The sequence below is a fragment of the Olea europaea genome, chromosome 5 (assembly GCF_002742605.1).
Source record: "Olea europaea var. sylvestris chromosome 5, O_europaea_v1, whole genome shotgun sequence".
NCBI classification, from domain to species: Eukaryota; Viridiplantae; Streptophyta; class Magnoliopsida; order Lamiales; family Oleaceae; genus Olea; species Olea europaea.
This window is the reverse complement of record NC_036241.1, coordinates 13,659,068-13,665,809: the sequence shown is the minus strand read 5'-3', so window position 1 is coordinate 13,665,809 and position 6,742 is coordinate 13,659,068.

Below are 6,742 nucleotides of genomic sequence, written 5' to 3'. Positions count from 1 at the left end.
GTTGGTCCAAAATGAAAAATGAGGAAATGAAAGTTTTTTTGAAAAATGAATGGTAGAAAATCAAAAAAATATTTTCGGTTTATCTGTAATATTATTTTATATAAGATTGTGGTTGAAAATATGAAAGAGAGAAATGGAATGTAATGGAATTTAATATAATGAGATTCAAGAGTTCTTTTAAAATTAACTTAGTCAAAAGTTCTTATTTTCACTTTGAATTTTAAAAATTTGAATATTATCACATTAACCTCTTGAATGGTAAAAGACAGAGATACATTTAAATATATTATGTAATTACAAAATATTGAATAGTTTAAAAGATATTATTACCCTTTTAGTGAATAATTGTAAATCAAACATTTTCTCAATTATAAAACTGCAGAACGAGTTTCAAACACAGAAAAACTCTCATTTTTCATCTGCTTGAACCTCAAAATATAAAAAAAACTTCAAATGTAGAAGTCAGAATTTTTTTCAGATCCATTACTTCAAATCGATAAGTATATTTTTACACATGCTTAATTTCGATTTCAGTAAATTAATGTACGTTTAAGTAGTTAAATAACACAGTAGTTAGTAGAATTTTTTTTTAATAGATCTATAATTTTTTTCTTTAGAACCTTAGAAAAATAAAAAGTCATACGCAAAATAAACAGTCTGGTGATTAACTGTGGGATGGTAACGAAAACTGTTAGACAGCAGACAGCCGACTGTTAAAAGACTGTCTAACAGCCGACTATCTAAGTCGACGGCTGTCTAACAGTCGACTTAGACAATCGGCTGTTTCGGCTTTAAACAGCCAATTGTTGGCTGTAAAACAGTCCATAGTCGGCTGTTTTCCGACTGTTTTACGAATTTTTTTATTATTAATTTCTGTTTTGGCAATTGTCTTATAATGTTAATTACAAGTTGATTAAATATCTGAATTTTTGTTGTTATAATTGATTTACAAATTCTATATCGTCATACAGATATGATAATCCCGGTTTGTTATTTCGATGATTTCGAACTGAATGAAAATAATAGATGGGAATGGAGATGGACGAGTGATGTATGTGGTTGTATTGCAATTCCCGTAACAAAGAGTACATTATATGCGAAAGTGTACTAGGATTTTCAAAATAAGTTGAATATTGATTCTTCTCAGTACGATATGCAACTGAGATATTTATTCAGTGGTTATGGGAATTTGTCCATTCCGATGCCACCTATATTTGTTACTAATGATGTTGAATTGAATTATCTATTAGAATTGAATAAAATGCATAGGACTCCGACTGTTCTTTGTGTGACTTTAGTTAAGAAGGATGTTGTCGAAGGTGAATGCAAAGATTCAAATGGAGCAGATAATAATGATTGAGATTTTTGGTAGACTGTGGAGATAGTTCCCGTTGATGATGTGGTTATTCTCGAGACAGTTGCTACTGATCGTGAAGTCACTGTTACGCACAGAATTCCATCGATAGTTGAGGACAACAAAAATATAAATGATTTTGCAGATAAAAATTTAATTGCTTTATCCCGATAGAGACCTGAGCGGGGTGGGAGCTTAGGGGATGGAACAAGTGGACTGTCTTCCAATTCTTCGCGTGTGGCTCCCGATGATGACGTTTTGTATGTTGAGCAACTATTTGAAACCAAGAAAGATTTGCAGGAAGCTGTGCACCGGATGTCATTAAAATATAACTTTGAGTTCAAGGTAAAAAAATCAACCAAGTCATTGTTGACAGTTGCCTGCGTTGACAACAATTGCAATTGGCGCTTGAGAGCGACTAAGATGGACACGAATGAGTTCTTTGTAGTTCGCAAATATGCATGGGAATATACTTGCGAAGTGAGAATTTGTCGAAATGATCACAGGCAAGTTCAAGCATGGTTTATTGGTCGATAGATAATGCACAAGTATCAGGACCCACGGACGATTTACAGACTTTCGAACATCATTAACGACGTCCGTCAAGAGTATGAAGTGGTCATGAGCTACCAGAAAACCTGGAATGCCAAAGAATGTGCATTGGAGGATTTAATGGGATCGACTGAGAAGAGCTATGTTAAATTGGCCAGCTATTGCCATAACATGGGGACAACTAATCCTGATACGACATTTTTTATTGAGACGAGGGGCGATAATTGTTTTAAGTATTTCTTCATGACTCTCGGACAATGTATTCGGGGTTTTCGAAATGCAGTGCGACCCGTAATTCTAGTTGATGGTACAACTCTGAAAGCTAAATATCAAGGCAAATTAATTGTTTCTACATGTCAAGACACCAACATCCAAATTTACCCTATTGCATTCGACATTGTCGACAGCGAGAATGATCTGTCCATGCGTTGGTTCTTTTCGAAACTGAGGGAAGTGATCGGGGAAGTCGAAGACCTTACCTTTATAACCGATCGGGGACAGTCTATAATAAACGATATCACTGATGTTTTTCCCGAGGCACATCACGGGTATTGAATGTACCATATACAAGGTAATTTGAAGACTAAGTATCGGGGCAAAGGCATCGTTTCATTGTTCAGGAGAGCGGCTGAAGCTTACAGTGCTGAAGAGTGTAATAAGTTCATGTTCGAGATAGGAAGAAATCATTATTGGCGTTGGAGTATCTGACGAACATGGGGATCGAACATTGGGCGCGGTCATACTTTTCAGGACGTCTATACAACATGATGACGTCGAATAAGCGGAGTCTCTCAATGCATTATTTAAGAAGGATCGAGAGTTACCTACTCTCGCAATAATTGAGAACATTCGTAACAAGCTGTAATAGTGGTTTCATAACCGATGTGCGGCATCATAGAGTTGCATCAGCGTGCTGGCCCCAACTCAAGAGGAGAAACTCTTTAAGGCGGCAGAGGTTGTGAGGAAGTTGAATGTGGAAGCATTAGATGAGTTCTGCTTCTCCGTGCAATGTGCACGTAATACGGCATATATGGTGGATTTGGCCGATAACACATGCACTTGTACGAGATTTCAGTTGGAGAGTTTTTCATATGAGCATGCAGTTGTGGTGGCCATGTATCGAGGCTTTGCAGCGAGAATGTTATGTTTTTTGTATTATACGACTGAGTCTTGGAGAGCAGCATATGCTGAGACTATATTTCCTCTGCCGAATGAAGTCGAGTGGGAAGTTCTCGGGCACATTCTCCCGTTTCATGATTTGTTGCCACCAGCAGTTGAACCGCGTGGTCTTGGACGTCCAAGTACATCTAGAATACCATATGCCGAAAAGTTTCCTCGACCGTGTAGGTGTGGCAGGTGTAGAGCCATAGGGCATACTCGACAATTTTGTACCAGTCAAATTCCCCTAAATGACAATTAGACAGGTACGTTAAATGAATAATATTTCCATTTACTTTACACTGTTCAGTATTTATTCTTCATAAATGTTTAATGTTCAATATTTATTTTTGATAAATAGTATTTATAATGATTCATATGAAAAAATTAGTTCCATACTCGACATATGTGTAAAATAACAAAAAATCAATTTATAGAAAAATAATTAAATTTTCAATGTGAATGTTATATATATTGAACACAAATTTACAATTATTTCATAATCACAAAAAATAATTAAATTTTCAATGTGAATGTTATATACATTGAATACAAATTTATAATTATTTCATAATCACAAAAAATAATTAAATTTACAATTCGAATGTTACATATATTTAATAAAAATTTACGGGTCACCATTAAATTAGAACAAATCACAAGCTAGCTTCTTTCTTCAGTCTATATCAACGATTGGTTGATTCCATCAATCTTATGTCCTATACTTAAAAAAATTCAATGTACTTAATGGCAAATATGCCGCAGTCGCCGCTACAATTGAACAAGAATGGATTAGTTCAGTACTTTGTAGCTAAAAAACTAAATCTAAAAGATGAAAACAACAAAGTTCAAACACTTACCTTATGGACTATCGCGCTGTCGTCGTGTTCCGAACAATCTGCAATCTGTCATGTACAGTCGTCTCCGCTCGTTTGGCCATCATAGGAACAATTACAGCTATGGACTCCAGATTTTGCTCCAGCTGGCCTAGTGTCAAACATGAATGATTTGGGTTGTATACATATATAGTCGTGTCAGCAAAAATGATCTCCAACGTAACATAGTGCTTATTGATGCACGCTGAAATGTACATATGTGTACAACCCTCCCATGATTTTCCCTCGACACTCGGCGACATTCCTATGACCCACTCGATCATATATTCCGACACCATGTACTCGTTACCCATAAGTTGGAGCGACTGATACTCTATGGTAACGGCAAGCAGCAACTCGGTGTTTAATATAACTCGACCATGGACGTCAAATAATTTTGGATGTCTTTGAGCTCGATCTCGCAGCAAGTCCATGGGCAAGTCGATGTGCTGCATCAGGAAATATTAAAAAAGTATGAATTATTCATTTAATAAACACAGTTACGTATACATAAAAAACACCAAATGAATAGTTCACTTACATCGTTGGAAAGCCAAGATCCCGAAGTGGTGATATCGTGGAACCACTTGTAAGCGTCCGAGACCGTCCGGTTACCTATCGTGCGACTAGCTCTGAAAAAACAGGAAAATATTAAAATAAGCATAGACGATTTAGCGTACAGTGCTTTATTAAAATAATCATACAATACTTATTCGGGGATAATTCTCCTTCACTCCATCTCGAACGCTTTCCACTTGGCATTGTCCACTTCCCTGAATAAGTTCAGGTGCATCCCATCGATGAACATCCTCCTCTTGGCCTTAGCCGTAAAGGGGAAAACAACATACTGTGACGGCACTCTCAACCTCTTGCCGACCACCTACTACGTCTCATCAACAGTATGTCTTTTACCCTCAATCACGACGGACGTCCTCTCGACCTCCGGGGCCACCTCCTCCATTACCACCTCATCCGTCCCTCCCATTGGGGTCACCTCCTCCGCCCCCATCGGGACTTCTCCTACCGTCGCCACCTCTTCCGCCCCTCCCATCGGGGCCACCCCCTCCGTCGTCCACTCTCCTATCCCCATCGGGGCCACCATCTCCCCCTACATAGACAACCACAATGATTCTAATGTTTCATCATACCAAAAATGTGGGTGACCCCCCTCTCCATCACCATCTCTGCCACCCTCTCGATCATCATCTCTACCATTTCTTCTGTCCCCCCATTACCTAGTGGCTAAATCTCCTCTAAGTGCCGTTACCGTATCCTGAAGGTCAACAACGTAAGACCGTAGCATTCTAACATCATGGGATAGATCGTCAACCCTCCCTGTCAACTCTCGTCCCATATCGTCGACCCTCCCTGTCAGATAATCGACCTTCCCTGTTAGTTTGTCGACCTTCCCTGTCAACTCTCGTCCCATATCATCGACCCTCTTCGTCAACTCTTATCGTAGCGCCCCGACCTCCTCCGCTATAAATCCAGTTAGACGGGCATACGAATCATCACTGTGTGTCGGAGATACACGGGGGACGTGTCTGGATGAGAAAGAAGGAGATACCCTAGGCGGTGGCAATGCAAATGGCGACAGTGATGTCCTCGACGGAGGTGATGCCAATGGTAGCGACGATACCCTCGGCGGAGGTGATCGTCGATCAGCTGAACCGCCCTCATAAATAAATAACATTAAAAATTATTCAATAAATTTATACGTCAATGATATTCAATAAATTATATTTAATTCGCATACCCAATCTCGATCTAAGCTCGGATCAAACATCTCCTCGTCTTGGGTGTGCAGAACGCCTAAATCCCGCACAAGATCCCAAGCCTCCTCTTCCATCGATGGCGTCAACTCAGATATGATTTCAAGCTGACATATTGACATTTCAACTAGTTAACGATCATGTAAACAGATTTTAAACTACGTATAATATAAATCACAAATGCATAATACTTACCTGAGGATCGTCGAGGAGGGCCAATAACTGTTTTCCAGTGGGATATCCGTCTGCTCGTGACGATCTCCAATGATGCATCCCAGGGCATCGTGTCTCCTCTCGCTTCACGAAGTGGGCTCCCAGTGCAGGGACTGTCTTATATACCCAAATTTGCAACACATACATTTATTATGCATAAATGTAATATACTAAAACTTTAACTTTAATTATATTAAACATTTACCTACACCGCTAAGGGCAATCCATATGTATCGTATTTATGCATTGATCCCCTGGGCCTCGAGTGTAATCTGGTGAAGACATGTACGGTGTCTTCGTAGCATCTCCAGCCCCATGGATAGTTGTTGAACGCATCGATGTCGTCAAGAACTTCCAAATGAAAAATGTCGATGACAATCTTCTTGTGATGACACTTCATCACACTCTCGAGGATGTAAACTAGCCCAAGGTTCAATCTATCTAGCATCTGGTCGCATCCCCTGATCGCGACCATCACTCGGGTAGATGCACAGACCCATGTCCCTGAAAGTACGTCTCGTACAGCCTATTGCTTCTCTCAATGGCTGTATCGTCGCCCGTAATTCTCAGTCCAACAATCAAGCTAAACTCATACATCGAGAAACTGACGACCTTGCCCCGAGGTCGAAGTGGAGGGAATCACCGTCGACTGGCCTCAGAAGCCGACATAGAAGTGCATCGATAATCTGTCCTGAGTATTGTACCTCTCGCATCTGATATAATGGCCACAAGAAGGACTGTCGTAGCATATCTTCGTGATGATTATCAAGCAGCTCCAACACCGCAGTAAAACTCTCAAAGCTACTGTTCCAAGTAGC